This window comes from Cryptotermes secundus, unplaced genomic scaffold (genome assembly GCF_002891405.2).
Source record: "Cryptotermes secundus unplaced genomic scaffold, Csec_1.0 scaffold1647, whole genome shotgun sequence".
Lineage (NCBI taxonomy): Eukaryota > Metazoa > Arthropoda > Insecta > Blattodea > Kalotermitidae > Cryptotermes > Cryptotermes secundus.
Genome location: NW_019726261.1, coordinates 321,245 through 338,569, shown reverse-complemented (window position 1 = coordinate 338,569; position 17,325 = coordinate 321,245). Strand labels below are relative to the sequence as shown.

Here is a 17,325-nt window from a genome sequence, read left to right as displayed (position 1 = left end):
CCCCTTTCGGGAATGGAAACCCAATCAAACTGTTCGTAATTGGTCACTATGCTGACTGAGCTATCCCAGCTCACACGTTTACAGAACCAACACAAACAAGAGTTTCAACCAATAATTCTAACAAAACAATTACACTTTCTTGTATGTGACTCAGCGTTCCATTTTTATCAGAGACGACGTTTCGGAGACTGTACTCCATGTCCACCTCAGACAAAAAGGCCTAATCTACTGAGTCGGACCGATCGAGCTAGTCCTTACCTTCGGGCACAAGTAACACAAGACGCGATACACAATACCAAGGGAGCCAGAAACCACCTCCTGGAGTTAAGCCTAGAAACTCATTCACGTACGTAACTTGCACCTATGGCCATGCATAATATTCCGGCCAGAGTCCATAAAACCTGAGCCCGACTTAAAACTGAAGCTGAAAACAATGGAAAGACAACTACGGCATACGAGTGCTCCATCGTCACGAACATTTAGGTCTTACTGATCATTATAGCAATAGCAATAGCAATGAACCTTAGTTTCGATTAACAGCTTCTGTCTGAATATAATTAACTGCCTAAACTGGCAAAACGTGTCTCAGAAGGGTACAAATACCGTGGACTTGTTTAAGAGAACTGCATAGCCTTCATCACTAGGAAACACGGTTTAAGTGTGTTACTTTCTTTTTTGTGTGCATTATGTAATACAACACAACCGGAAAAACTCGATGACTACTAGGTTTATTTTCATCGGTATACCTAAGCCCGCCACACACCATGCTCTTTATAACAGGCTCCCGCATACGGGCAGGTAGGCACGAGTAAGCCTGCCACTGCTAGCGTACGGGACCAGAACTGGCCGCCTTAAAAGAGAGAACGTGTTTTAAAATGAGTTTGATTTTTTACGCGTGCGTCATTACAGGTTATGGATATAGTGGTTTGTGTATGTTATCAGCTGGTGTACGTGTTTTCACTTCCGGTTCCCATGTCATGTCTTCATCGACCAGTCCTTGCACCATACTGCACGATTCTTTTCTCTCTTCTTTAAACAAGCCGTGAACACTACTAGTAGCTTCGTATGAACTTCAGACATTTTAAAATTCCTAAAGCAATACTGACACAGCAAAGAATCAAATCGCGGGTTTTCAGCACGCTACTGAAACCCCACGAATGATCCACCAAACATAGGTTTAGGAATTTAAATCAGGTAGTGTGTGGGCTCACGCGGGATACTGGTAGAGCTGGCGTGCTTTACACATGGCAAATATACTTTTAGGAAGGTACAGAAACCATTCGGGTACCGGGAATGCAAGCTTCAGCTCGATGTGCCAACGACTGCCTCACGGCATCAAAGTTATCTGGCGTGTTACGAAGTTTCTCCGTCGCACCCAGAACACACTGCGACATACTTCTCTTTTGTCTCGCTAAAAATTACAGACATCAGCCTTTTAATGTAAATAAAAAATACACATGTTACATGCTAATGGGAAAGACAGGAACCCAAATTACATTTGCAGAAAAACTAAGAGCAGATTAAATCTGAGGAATGCTTCCCCAGCGCTCAGTTCAGAATACATCCACATTCCCGTCTCCTGTCTAGAATCGTAAAGGGCACAATTTACAAAACTGTTACCTGTTATGTTAAAAAAAAACGTGAAACTTGGTTATCATCGTAAGGGAAGAACACAGATTGAGCTCGATTGAGAACAGAATGCTGGGAAGAACATTTAGTTCCATGGAGACGAAAAAACAACAGATTGTGAAAAACTGCATAATGAGAAACTCAGTAACTTGCAGATTAGAAGATGGGAGGGGCATGTAGTATAAATGCCAAAGACGAGAAATACATACAAAATTCTGGTTAGAACCTACAGGAAAAACTATTTGAGTGACCTAGTCGGAGAGAGGAAGATATTAATATCTTAAAGAAATGGGTTGTAAGGATGTGGACTGGATTTATCTGGTCCAAAACAGGACCGAGTGATGAGCTCTTGTGAAAATTGTAATGAATTATGAAGTTCCATAGGAAGCAGGGAATTTCTTGACAAACCGAATTAATATCAACTTATCAAGAAAACCTTTGTTCTATGGAGTGACTTCACATCCACCCGGAACCGTGGGCGAGGAGCCCACCTCTTATTTCCATCCAGTGTCGAGGTCAAGAAAGCTCAGAACTACAGCTCTCTTCGCTAACAGGCCATTACGGCGTACGGCTAAAAAACAGGCTAACTTACCCTTCTACTGTCATTAGGTGTTTTATATTTTAAGAAAGAACTCCTTATATTGAGGCAATTTACGTCTGTCTGTGTACTCGTATTGACACTTAAACCGTTGCTGGAAAATTTATGATTTTCATTCATACTGACCCACAACAAATCCACTTCACCTAATGGGCTCTTTCACGTGTATCACAAAGTTATTCAAATTTCATAAACGGGCCGGAAACGCATAATAGGCTGCCGCTGGGAATTTCGTGTACTACATTATGGAGTACACCCTTTTCAATACGATGATGATGATGATCATCGTCATCATCCCAACACAATCACCACCACCACCACCACCACCACCGTCACAATGTTACGCATTCTTTCAGGGGCAAATCCATCACAAGATGATGTGAACCCTGCATGACGCAACTAAGCTGATAATTCTGTTAATTAAAAGAGCTCCCCCATTGCGTTCCACGAAGTGGGTCGGGCTACGTGCTACCGCAAAACACTTTCATATCCACGGTTTGCTCACACGTGGTATCTTCTGGATGCAAATCCACTGCAGATTCACGTCCCACGACTTTCTGTGAGGCGTATGGAGGACATCAATGTAGGCCCATCAGATCGTATACAATACGAACACAAAATTCTCTGGAAAGAGGATTCTGAGGCCTAAAGCACACATGGCGCGAAGAAAACGAGACTATATTTTAACAGACGTAAACATGGTAAGAAGAACCCTTGCACCATTCGTTATCCATCTAAGATAACACCCGAATACTTTTACATGCCTACTTTCAATACCCAGTTCATCGTACAACAAACAGAAGTCAGTGACGTACAGAACATGTGCTCTCCACAGTCTACACATTTTTTATTTGGAAAGCTTAAGAAAGTAGGCAAATTACACTTATTTCCATTTCGAAATGGAAATACACAGTGTACGAAACATATAAAAGTGAGAATTTGACTCCACTATTTATCACCTTACAAACAAAACCATCTATACATTACATCCTAGACAATTTCGGTGCTATGATATTTCAAAATTCTATTTTGATCGAATAAGTCATCAAAAAATAGAATAAACTTAACGTTTTTTTTTTCATTCTGGTCCACCTTAGTAGTAAACTAAATTAAAGAATAATTGTTGAATTGTAGCGAACTAAACAGTAATTAACTAACTGACGAACTAGTCAGTCACTTAACTTGACTAGGTAAGTAAATATCTAAGTGCCTTAATGACTAGCTAGCTACCAAGAGACCTAAACAGGCCAGTGTAGCCCCCTCTATTTGAGCCAGTAGATGCAGCTCCCAACAGATGATGCCTTCTTTTAATTACCCACTTCCTGTCTTTGATCTGAGAAACAAATGGCGCGCTGGTGATGAACACGCTCAAGTGAACAGCAGTGCGATTTCTTTCGATTCTGTCTCAGCTCATCTAATTATCTCGGCCATTCGCAGCCAATGTACTGAACTGCATCTCGAAAACTTATAATATTTTACAAATTGACACAACACATAACAGGCTATCTGTTCCGTTGTGGTGAATTAGACAACACGTACTCTATGGTCTAGTGGTCAGAGTTCCTGGCTACACATTCAGAGGTCCAGGGTTTGATTCCCGGCGCTACCAGATTTTCTGATAAGTAGTGGGTCTGGAACGAGGACCACTAAGCCTCCTGAGGATAACTGAGGAACTACTTGAAAGGAAAAGTAGCGGCTCCGGTCTAGAAAATCGAAATTAACTGACGTGGCGATTCGTTGCGCAGACCACGCGACACCCTCTATCCGCTAATGTTGCCACTAACTTGGTCGACAAGCGGCGGTCGCTCGGTCGGTATAGTTAGCTCGCGGACTAAAGCCACGGGGTTTTGTTGTTGTTGTTGTTGTTGTTGTTGTATGTTTTTTCAAGGTATGCTGGGGGCAAGATGGGGCAGGGCATAACGGGGTGCCCAACCACACTCCGCATGTTCCTTGCCTTGCCACAAAGGTGTACTAAAGTTTGTAACTTACTCGTTTATTTTTATAACGCTGCTATTGAACAGTAAGTTGGAGGTAAGTCCCTGTAACAGGCCATGAAAGCCGAAAGGGTTGTGAGACGTTGAAGCTCCCACATTTCCTAAACGATCGGCTCACAGATGGCGGTGATCCCCCGGAAGATTCCTGGTACTCATTTCTGTTAGAGGAAGAGTCGACCCAATGGCCACAGTGCGGCTGGAAGGATTAGGCCAATCGAAAAATCAAATGACCTTATGGGGAATCGAGCCCGCGACCTTCTGACTTGAGTATTGTGCCCCAACCAATTACGCTACGGCGCGTGACTATGAACATATAAAATTAAATTTCTTTTTAAGATGTTTATCAAGAACTTTATATTAAATGTGAATAAAATATTCACCAATATCTGAATGATAATAATCTAAATAATACTTAAGTATGTAAACTTTATATTTACTATACGTTAAACAAAAATATTATTAAGGTTTGAAAACTCAAGTGTTTCGGACTTTTGAAACAGTAACTACGGCATGTCCGAAGAACTCAGTGGCAAGGTGTCTGGGCACATGAGCTGCGAAATGGTGTCTGTTACACTGAGGGAGCCTCAAACCGCTTCTGAAAGGAAAGTTAAGTGCGCTAACGAGAATCCAAACAAAATTTTGAAAAATTATCTAGGGCCACACAGTGTTTTTCACTTATGAACAAGATGAACTAGTGAATCTTTCATAATGATGAAGGGAAGACTGCTTGCATTAAGCAATGAATTCAGTTATAAAAAAAAAACCTCAACAAACATAAAGGTGAAGCAGGTATGGAGTGGTTTCGGGATCTCATGAAGTTGAAACCCGATTTATCTCTGCGGAAATCGGAACCAGCTTCTGTAGCTTGTACGATGGGGTTCACCAAGTTTGCCGTAACCAGGCTTTCAGAACTACTCACTGGTCTTATGGACGAGTACCAGTCGACTCCCGGCCACATCTACAACTGCGAAGAAAACTGGCAATTCAACAGACACCAAATCACAATCCAATGTTATTCGCACGAAAGGGAGCAGGTTGGGGTGCACTGCCTGTCTTCGGTAGAATGAGAGACTACTTTGGCTGTAGAAGTCTTTTCTGTGCTTCCGGAACATATATACCACCAGTGTGCATGGGGGGATTAATGTGGTATGTAAAGGTAAAAAAGGTAAAGCTATCCCTGTAACAGGCCGTGGAGGCCCATTGGAATGTGAGACGTCGAGGTTCCCACATTTTCTAGACAATCGGCTGACAGATGGCGGTGAATTTGTGAGCCTAGGCTAGGAACACACACAGCGACATCGGTCGTATGGAAAAATGTTGTACGACCTCCTTTTCACACTAGAGCGACCAAATACATTTCTTTGTTCTCCGACTGTCGTGCGGTAGATGTCGCATGTCGTCAAGTATGAAAGATAAGACTACACATTATATTCTACTACTTGATGCGACATGAACCGTAGGGAATCGTACGACCGATGTCGCTGTGTGTGTTTTCCTAGCCTTACGCGCCGGCAGCCCTTTACTACCAGAAAGATTCTTGGTACTCATATCTGTTAGAGACTGAGTCGACCCCAGAGCCACAGTGCGGCTGGAAGGTTTAGGTCAATTGAAAAATCTAATGACCCCATCGGGAATCGAAGCCGCGACCTTCCGGCTTGTAGCATAGTGCCTCAACCAACTACGCTACCGTGTGCCCCTGATAAATGTGGTAGTCAAAACAATAAGTTTTAAATAAATAAAACTAATGTTAACGTGTTAATACTGTATTATTTCCTACACCACTATGGTGTACATGTTTCGATCAGTGTGATCATCATCAGGTGGTTACAATAAATACATAATCGTCTTCACTTAATTGTGTCCATCTCTGCCAGACACTGGATGAAGCCGGAGCCAATAGCTGGAAGCCCTCCAGGCTCCTCGGCTGAATGCCACGGAAGTCACTGGATGCTTGGTTTCGGTGGCTTCCAAGGANGCCCCCCGGCGGGGGGGGGGGGGGGGGGGGGGGACAGTCAGATCTTGCACATTACAACGGTGCGATTCTTTTGCGCTTTCCACCACACTACACCCACGGGCTGCTGCCACTCGATGCGGTTTTTACGTCAGCGCGGTAACAACTTCGCTACCGACTCGTCGAAGACGCAAGTCAGTCTCATTCATTAGCACCTACTCACACTGGTTCTTCGCTTGGGGATTTCCTTTTTTCTTCTACCCTGAAGATGGAGGCGATACGTTCCTCCGAAACGTTGGTTAACACAATATCTACACGGCGCCACAGGCCAGAAAACTGCTTTCTTCACAGTCTCACTCAAATTGGTGAACTGTTCTATACAGCCTTCATTCGATTTGAAACCATGACAACGGTTCCGCGACGAGCCGACCACTTGAATTTGATTTCTACACCAGCGTGTTACCCATCCTACATATGTATATATGATTATTACACGAGCCGGAATAGCTACCTCAGTATAGCAACTATGCCACTCCGGATTGGTCTCCTAGCAGGGACAACATTTCTGTTTCAGTATCTATAGCATTTCGACCGGATCTGGGGCCTACCCAGCAAATGGATACTGGGAGCTGTTCTCCTGGGGGTAAAGCGGAAGGGGCGTGAAGCTGGCTACTTACCTGAGAATGGTGGAGCTATACCTCTGCTTCTACTTACGTCTTTAGGGCGTGGTGCTTAACTAAGCGAATAACTTCTCCCTTACATCATCATTATAGGTTTTGCAGTACATGACCGGCACTGTGATAGCAGATAGTAACGCTCACCTCCGTCAATACTGCCCACTGTTGAATATTATCTTGAAATAGTTCCATTCACTTTCCACATTGTCATTATTTAAGTTACTTATCTGAGTTATTTAGCAACACCGAATCATATATATAGGACATTCAGTACAGAATTACGGGAGGTAACCACCCCAAAGGCCATGTTAGGTGGGTCCCTTGTCACCACGGCATGGCGCGTCCTCGAAGTTTGGAGGGAAGCTGCGAATACATTGAATAAGCAGTGGCGGACAGCCACAAGGTGTGGTCCTCCAGCTTGGGGGTTCGGCGTAGGGCTAACAACTCCTCACCGTAAAAAATCATGTTACGAAAAAGAAACACAAAGTCTCGAACTTGGACAGATTACTTGGGTAAAAGGTCTAAGCTAAAGAAAATGGACATGAGATTCGCTACGTGGAACGTCAGAAGTTCGTATAGGGCAGGTTCACTCAGGGCAGTGGCAGAAGAAATCTTAGAACATAAGTTGGATTTAGCGGGAGTACAGGAGGTCAGATGGGACGGAAGTGGTATCGAACCAGCAGGCGAATATACATTTGTTCTATGGAAAGGGAAACGAAAATCATGAATTAGGTACAGATTTTTTCGTACATAAGAGCAGTACATATCAGCAGTTAAGAGGGTAGAGTTCGTTAGTGATAGAATATCATATATAATACTAAAAGGTCGCTAGTGTGATATCACTGTTATGAGTGTTCACGCCCCAACAGATGATAAAATTGATGACATAAAGGACAGGTTCTACTATGAAGAACTAGAACACGTATTTCATAAATTCCCGATGTACCTTATGAAAATTTCGTTATGAAATTTCAATGCCAAAGTAGGGAGGGAAGACATTTTCAAAGCAACGATTCGGAATGAGAGTCTGCATGAAATTAGTAATGATACTAGAGTTAGAGTAGTAAACTTTGCCACATCAAGAAATCTTACTGTCAAAAGTACAATTTTCCCGAATCATAACATCCATAAATTTACTTGGACATCTCCTGATGGGAAGATACACAATCAAATAGACCATATTTTGATAGATAGGAGACGGCACTCAAGTATACTTGATGTCCGATTATTCAGGGCAGCAGATTGTGAAACTGACCACTACCTGGTGCTGGCAAAGTTTGGGGAAAGACTGACAGTGAGCAAACAAACAACGCCAGAATTCATAAGGAGAGGTTCAATATCAAGATATTAAATGAGGTAGAGGGTAAAGAGCAGTGTTGTGTTGAAATCTCAAATAGGTTCGCGGCTTTGGAGAACTTGGGCACTGAGGTGAATGTTAATAAAGCTTGGGAAACTATTAGAGAAAATATAAAAATTTCCGCCGAGGAGAGTGTAGGTTATTATGAACCGAAGAAGCATAAGCCATGGTTCGATGAAGGAGGCTCAAAATTATTAGACCAAAGAAAACAAACCAAACTGCAATGGTTAGAGGATACAAGCGAAATAAATGGGGATAATCTGAACAATGTAAGATGTGAAACCAGCAGGCATTTCAGGAACAAAAGGAGGGAATATCCGAAATACAAAATTGATGAACTTGCAATGAACAGTAAGAACAAGAACATTAGAGACCTGTATAGAGGAATAAATGACTTTAAGAAGGATTACCAGCCTAGCAGTAACTTAGTGAAGGATGAGAATGGTGATCTGCTTGCTGATTCCACTTCTCTCAGTTATTGAATGTTCATAAGGTCAGTGATGTTAGGCAGACAGAAATCGCTACAGCTGAGCCATTAGTAGCTGATCCTAGCCCCACTGAGGTTGAAAGTGCTATTGCAAAATTGAAACTGTGTAAATCGCTTATTCAAGCAGGAGGTGAAATATTAAATTCTAAGATCCACAAGCTAATTATGCAATTCTATTTGGCATAAGTAAAACTGCCTAATCAGCGGAAGGAGTCTATTATTGTACCAGTTCACAAGAAGGGTGATAAAACTGACAGTACTCGTAGTAATTATCGTGGGATATCACTGCTATCAACTTCATACAAAATTGTATCCAATATTCTTCTCTCAAGATTAACTCCATATATAGGTGAAATTATTGGGGATCATCAGTGTGGGTTTCGACGTAACAGATCAACTACAGATCAGATCTTCTACATTCGTCAGATATTGGAGAAGAAATGGGAGTACGATGAGACAGTACATCAGCTATCATAGACTTCAAGAAAGCCTATGATTCAGTCAGGAGGGAAGTATTGTACAATATTCTGATAGAGTTTGGGATACCCATGAAACTAGATAGGTTGACTAAAATGTGTTCAAACGAAACGTATAGTAAAGTCCGTGTAGGTAAACATTTGTCTGATACATTTCCTATCCAGAATGGTCTAAAACAAGGAGATGCTTTATCGCCACTCCTTTTCAACTTTGCTTTAGAATTATGCCATTAGGAAGGTCCAGGGAAACCAGGTGGGACTGAAATTAAATGGGACACATCAGCTGTTGGCCTATGCCGATGATGTGAATCTACTGGGTGATAATGTAGATACCATAAAGTAAAACACACAAACTTTAATTGACGCAAGTAAAGAGGTTGGTCTAGAAGTAACCACTGAGAAAACTAAGTATATGTTGCTGTCTCGTCACCAAAATGCAAGGCAAAATCATGATATAAAGATAGGAAACAGATGTTTTTAAAATGTGGCACAATTCAGATATTTGGGAACAACGATAACAGATCGAAACCTGATTCAGGAGGAAATTAAGAGGAGATTGAACTCGGGTAATGCCTGCTACCATTCAGTCCAGAACCTATTGTCTTTTCGTCTGCTGTCCAAAAACACAAAAATTAGAATATGCAAAACTATAATTTTGCCTGTGGTTCTGTATGGGTGCGAAACTTGGTCTCTGACATTAAGGGAGGAACACAGACTGAGGGTGTTTGAGAACAGGGCGTTTAGGAGAATATCTGGACCGAAGAGAGATGAAGTGATTGGAGGTTGGAGAAAACTGCATAATGAGGAGCTTCAAAACTTGTACTCTTCTCCAAGTATAATTAAAATGCTCAAGTCAAAGAGGATGAGGTGGACATGGCATGTAGCACGAAAGGGAAGACGAGGAATGCATATATCATATTGATGGGAGAGCCAGAAGGAAAGAGACGACTGGGAAGACCAAGGCGTAGGTGGATGGACAATATTAAAATTCATCTTAGAGATAGGATGGGATGGTATGGATTAAATTGATCTGGCTCAGGACAGGGACCAGTGGAGGGTTCTTGTGAACACGGTAATGAATCTTCGGGTTCCATGAAATTCTGGGAAATTCTTGAGTAGCTGCAGAATTTTCGGCTCCTCAAGAAGGGCTCAGTTCCATTAGTAAGTAATCCCCCAACTGTGTCTCCACCTTGTCGTGGTGGTGGGGCTTGCGTGACTCTGTGACCTGGAGAGCTATGCCGGCGATAGTTTAACTACTAGTAGGGTCACCCATGCCGGAAAGGTCAAAGGGTAGAGGCCAGACTAAGATATATACCCTTGTCCTCCAGTATGGGGTTTGGACATGAGGCTAACAACCACGTCCTGTAAAAAGAATTTTGCTCAGAAATCCAACAACCAGCCTCGGGTCATCATGCGTGGATCCATTCCTATGGCAGCACGCACTGGTTGTGGAGACTGGTTGTAGAGGAGGCCAAGCTCACCCAGGGCTGTAGCGCCGAGTGGTAGATAGGTGGGTATGGGAGGTAAAGATCATGAACGTTCATAAGGAAGAAGCATATTATGTTTAGATAGTATACAAACACTGTCCGGTGCCAGTCTCGACGGTGAAATTACAAGAAAGAAGTGTCAGTTCTGGGGTACAACTGTTCGGCTCGTGCGGTCTAAACATGACGACGAGCAGGTTAGCTCTAGCAGTAATGTGTCCCGCCTTGCATACGTGAAATATTCAGTTCAGCACCTGCCCTTTAAAGTTGTTTCGCAGTTCCTGTCAGTCTCTTCAGACGAGCCTACGTATATTTCAAAACCATCCATGGTATTTCCCACAGAAGTCCTTTCCAGTTCTCCGTACGTAGGCAGTCTCTCGCGTTCCGTAGCCATTAAATAAGCTCAGCATATGATACGTCGTCGTTAACCTTTCTCATGCCATATACGAGCTATCTTGCTAAAACAATAGTCCTTCATACCTAAATAAGTTTATGTTTGAGAATATCAGTGAAAAAATAGCTCACTCCAAATCTCTCAGCAGTGAAAGTCAAAGATTACGAGTACTTGCGATTTTACATTCCATTTTTGCCGTCTATGTGCAACTTCGGTTAATATTATCTCTTGGTCTTAACCCACATAACCCAGAATTAGTCCGAGGCAATTACATAAGAAGAGCAGAACAGCATTACAGTGAGCAGCAGTCCATCATCACAACAGCCTGTACACTTGATGGTGGCCGGTTGGGCCGAAACGTGTGGTGACAATAAAGAAAAGACGAAGCCAGAATATTAAGCGAAGTTGCACATAGACGGCAAAAACTGGAACGCAAAATCAGATCCACACAGTGCAACATGATGCTGTAACTTAAAATTACTAAATACTTGTGGTTTCTCAACAATATACCCTACATGTTACTTTGGAAATATGCCCTAACAGAAGGTGCCTTAATAAACACCCAACATGGAAAGGGTTAAAGAAATTAAGAGCCAACAACAGTTCACATTCAAAACCAAGTCTGGGGGAAGAATGAGCCAATAGTTTGCTCAAGATGGACTGGAGGATAAAAATGACTGCGACAGGTTCTTCAGACCTGTGGATGGCAGACTAAAGTTCGCGGATATAAAATGCGAAGCATTCTACACAGATGACTCAGATGTACCAGGCGCCCGTCTGCTCTCTCTGCACTACAGTTCATTAGCACGTGCTGAAGCTGATTCAGGGATACCGTCATTTCCAGACACGCTGCAACGCACCGGGTTGAAAAGCGCAGTGGTCCCAAGGAGTGGTGCATACAGACCTTAGTGACGGACGATGAAGCACATTTATTTCAAATATGTACTCTATTTAACAGTCAGTTCACTTGAGGAATTTACGCCTATGTTAACTACTTATAACAGGTACAATAATACATTGCTATCAGAGTTTGTGATAAAATTGTAATAAATAATTTGTAAATGTTTCGAAATTTAAAGACATGTAAGTGGAAACAACAAATAACCTCCAGTTTCATATTATTTCCAGTTAATGATACATAAAACGATGTTTCACCTGATATGTCTGTGGTCGGGCACCATCGTATCTTACCCTGCGGGAAGAATATCATTCAAAGGAAACGCGCTCGACCGCCCGTACTCGCTAGCAGCACCGCGATCACTTTCATTTATCAGCCCTTACACATTTCAATCATTCTCAAAGAAGTTATCAAGGCAATACCGCGATCTAAGACAGACGGATTAAGAACCAAGGAACCAAGGATATTACACAATTACAAGCAGTTTCAGACCTGACCTCTAGGTTAGGCGTGAAAAGGCAAGTGACGGGGCAGTGGCTGCAACCACACTGATTTAGAGGGATATGGAAGACGGCGGGAGGGAGGTCGTCATACACTATAACTAACAGTCCTAATTCGGCTCAGAGTCGACTCGACCAAATCCACTAAGCATTGTGCTAAGAAAGGCCAGGTCTATAAACTCCGTGGTCTGTATTCCGCAAGCGAACTATACTGGCTGAGCGACCGCCGCTTGTCGGCGAAGTCAATGTCAACTTTAGCGGATAGAGTGTGTCGCGTGGTCAGCTCAACGCGACCCCACGGCCGTTAATCTCGGTTTTCTAGCCAGGTTTATAAAGCCGACAGCAATTCCATGCAGCATAACAGTTCTTGAAGAAGTAAGTCACTCAGCTTGTTAAGAAACTGATCGTCTTTTAATGGGCCAAAAGATTTACATCCTGAGCCAGACGAATCCAGTCCAACCTCGTCACACCCTACTTCAATAAGATGGATCTTAACTACTATCTCATACAGGACTAGGAAGCGTGTTTCTTTCTAAACACATGTTAGCTTGTAATCTCGCGCTAGGTTTCAGTCTGAAAGTCGAACGATACAATACGCCAGAAGATGTGGGACTTTCGACTTCTACTAAGTTTGCCAAGCAATGCGCCTGGATATCGCATGTGGTATCTTCCTTTTGTGTTTATTCACTGACATTTGCTTTGATATTCTTATCTATTTCATGCATATGTACATGCCCACCCCTTTTATACACCCTTAATTGTATCGCCATAATGATGCGCGGAAGTTAGTACACAAGAAAGAAATTCTTCTTTTACAGGAGTTTCCTAGTAACCCTGTTCTTAAATCAACAGGGTCACAATGGGACGGCTGGAGGAAACAAGAAAGAACTACAGCCTTTTGGTATGTTCTTCAGTTGGAAGATTCAGATGGAGCCGGAAGACCGAGATGCAGATTGGGGAATAACACTGAAGTGTATTCTAGTAAAAAAGAAAAAGTGAGCAGTTTGAGGTGCTTCAGGACGGAGATCACTGGTGGTGTTTGGTGACACAAGTGTTTGTGTACAGGTCCCTGGGAGGTTAATTTAACTAATTCACGTCTGTCAACAAATATGCTTCAGGGCTAATTTTATAATCCGATCTTTTGGTGGCCTAGGTCGTTTCATAAGAAGAAGAAGAAAAAAAAAGATTTGCGGAGCGTAAGATACTTACAATTAAATTATGTGCAAAATAATTATTTGTAATTAATACAATTCATTTATATGGAGTCAATTATTTATACAGTTTAGTTTTACGATAATTCATTTAATTCTGGCAAAATATCAATTCCAAAATGCACATATAACAATCCTCCCGAGGTATATCTCAAATTTCAGTTTTCAAGTGAGAGCTGCATATGGAGATATTTTCCGATATATAACACAACGTTTCGCGTGGCACGCACGTGTTGACAGGTCTTAGGTGGTTAGCTACTGTTTATGGCTGACAATTGTGCAACAAATTAACACAGTGTTACAGCTTGTAACTGCAATAAATTCAGAAGTTCTGTGTTGTGGGTGTTTCCCACATTCAAACATGGCCGATGTGTGACAATGCAGAACTCAATTTTGACGCCACTCGGGAGCCTATGCCATCAATCAGCATCCTCCCTCTAAGGCCGCGCCCAGGTAGCACGCAATCCGCGTGTCAGGGTTCTCAGCGGCAGGTAAACACCCGTCCACTGTGAAAAACCGTGACCTCATTCGCAGCACGCATCCATTAGCTGAATGCACCCTCCACTCGGCTACTGATTCTCACACTAATGGTCTCTCCCACAGTATCTCAATCTGCAGATCGCGACCTACTCTCAGGGGATCGCCCAGTTTTCAAGAATTACGTGTAATGAAGAGTTGTGTCAACGTACAGTGTGGTTAAGTCAGTACGATTTCATGGGGCACGCGATAGTGTAGTTGCTTGAGGCACTATGCTACAAGCCGGAAGGTCGCGGGTTTAAGTCCCGATGAGGTCATTGCATTTTTTTCAATTGACCTAATCCTTCCAGTCTCTAATAGAAATGAGTACCAGGAATATTCTTGGACTATTCTTGGAGTAAAGTGCGGCCGGAGCGTAAGGCTGACAACCTTGCCATCTATGAGCCGATTGTTTAGAAAATGTGGGAACCTCAACATCTTACAACCTTATGGGCCTCCACGGCCTGTTACAGGGATACCTTTACTTTTTACTCTACTTTACAATACGACTGCATACGGGTAAAGTAAAAAAGGGCATGTACTGTCTCCGCTCGCTTGGAAACCGGGATCGTGGGTTCGAATCCCAGTCAGGGCATGGATGTTTAGTTTGTGTGCGTGCTTTTTTTCTGTGTTTGTGTACAGGTAGAGGCCTTGCGACAAGCTGATCACGCGCCAAATGAGTCCTACCGAATGTGTAAGATCTAGAAAAACCGAAGTGAACGGAGAAGTTCATGGAGGTAGGCCTAGGCCCACTTGGGCTGTAGTGTCAAGAAAAAAAAAAGAGTAAAAAATATAAAGTTGTCCCTGTGTTTAACTAATTAAGCACTATGCCATGAAGGCGTATGGGGGAGTGGGTGTATTGATCCACATTTTCTAAGCCTCGGAATTAGTTGGAGGTGAGTGGTTAGCTTCATGCCCCGGCCGCTTCGCCCCCGGTACCCACTGTATAGGAGGCTGGGTGGGCCCCAGAGCCGGTCTGGACGACGTGGAGAAGTGAAAATTCTTGACTCTACTGGAAACTCCGACCCTTCGGTCGTCCAGCTCGTAGCCAGTCGCTATACCGACTGCCCAGTCCCGGCTCCTGCGATTTCATGCAGGCGCTTACGGAAAATACAGCTGCAGCCGATGGAACATTTCGTACCTTTCTTGACGGAACAGGCACATTTTCTAAAAGTCAATAAAAAGTCCGTCGAGTGTAACAATTTATAGGTCACTTCTTTATCACTTCTGCCTTACATGTTTCGGTTTAATAAAACCATCATCAGAGGCACATAGTACAATCATGAAAACACTGTCGTTGTTTAAGATGTACACAGTTATGTTTGCTGCGTGAACGCTGCTACAATACGTCGACGTGTAAAAGCACAACACTTGTTAGGATTGTTGAATGCACGTTCAATTCTCACATTCATCCGAAACTGCCCTCAAGTTAAAACGCCAATGTTAAAATATTTAAAATTTAAAACATTTGAAGTAAAATGTTAAGCTGCTCCTTGTTAATTCGTCCCGAAGATGGGAGATGTCAGCTTGAGGATGTATGGCTTATGGTTAGATGTTTCCTATGTGCTGTGTGTTGTGTACTGCAACACACAGCACATAGGAAACTTGAGGGCAGTTTCGGATGAATGTGAGAATTGAACGTGCATTCAACAATCCTAACAAGTGTTGTGCTTTTACACGTCGACGTATTGTAGCAGCGTTCACGCAGCAAACATAACTGTGTACATTTTAAACAACGGCAGTGTTTTCATGCTTGTACTATGTGCCTCTGATGATGGTTTTATTAAACCGAAACATGTAAGGCAGAAGTGATAAAGAAGTGACCTATAAATTGTTACACTCGACGGACTTTTTATTGACTTTGTGATTGATAGTGTAACGGACCAAAAATGAAACAATTCAAAACATTTTCTAACTCTTGTACGTTGTAAAGCTATATAGGTCCCCGCTGTTACCGCATGGCATAACATCAAAATGCAACAATGCGCATCACTGCACTCCTTACTGATCGGCAGAGATAAGGGTCGCGTAATGTTATGTATTATTCTAGGGAGTGGCGATTTAAAAAGGTTTGACAACCCCTGGTCTATCCTAAATCCATTAAGGTTGTGATTAACCTGATGGGGCGGAGTATTCATGCCGTGAAGGGCATTTAGTACTGATGGAGAAACTGCTGCAGAAACGCCAAGAAGTAAAACTTGTTATCATTAACTGGCAGAGGACTGTCTGGCCAATCGACAGACAGACAGACTAACTGACTGACTGACATACCGATCGACCTGCTGGTCTGCATAACGTTCCCATTCCATAAGGCTTTCAGTGTTACAACCGAGATAACAGTTCCCTGATCTTTGTTTCGGCGCAATATCCAATCGCACTTGCCTAAAATGACTATAGTGGATATATGTACAAATATACTCTGTCCGGTCTGAATAGATACGAATCATAGTCTCTTAATGCACAGCAATCCTGGCAGTTACACTGAAAATGAACTGTGAGGTAGCATCATGAACATGACCATGATGATGACGACGACGATTTTGAGGACGACGAAAGGCCGAAACATGCCACAAGAATAAAGCATTGCAGGCTTATGTAATTAACTGTACATTAGTTGCGAAGATTGCGTATCCTCTTATTTTTTTCCCCCCTTGACACTACAGCCCCAGTGGGCCTAGGCCTACCTCCATGAACTTCTCCGTTCACTTCGGTTTTTATAGATCTTACACGTTCGGTACGACTCCTTGGGCGGGTGATCAGCTCGTCGCAAGGCCTCTACCAGTACACAAACACAGAAAAACGCACACACACAAACTAAACATCCATTCCCTGAGTGGGATTCGAACCCACGATCCCGGTTTACAAGCGAGCGAAGACAGTATATGCCTTAGACCGCTCGGCTACCGTGACCGGCGCGTATCCTCTTACACCAATTTAAAAAATACAACATGACGTTCCGATAAAATTGTTGTATCTTTAAGTTTTACCCTGAGCAAGGAACATAAATTGAAATACGCTATACTGTACACGACATATAGGCGATCGTGGCCTATATTAAGGCACTATACTTGTGTCGTTTGTAAGCGTCTGTCCATACGCCCCTGTCCGGAAGAACAAACACAGGCGCAGATACGTGTTGATGGTAGGATAATA

At 42.8% G+C, this 17,325-nt stretch overlaps 1 protein-coding gene across 7 annotated transcripts in view; it reads right to left on the bottom strand.

Moving 5' to 3' along the window:
- The window catches only part of LOC111864158 (piezo-type mechanosensitive ion channel component), a 288,244-nt gene that overhangs the window by 245,461 nt on the left and 25,458 nt on the right, over nt 1-17,325 (bottom strand). The window lies entirely within an intron of this gene.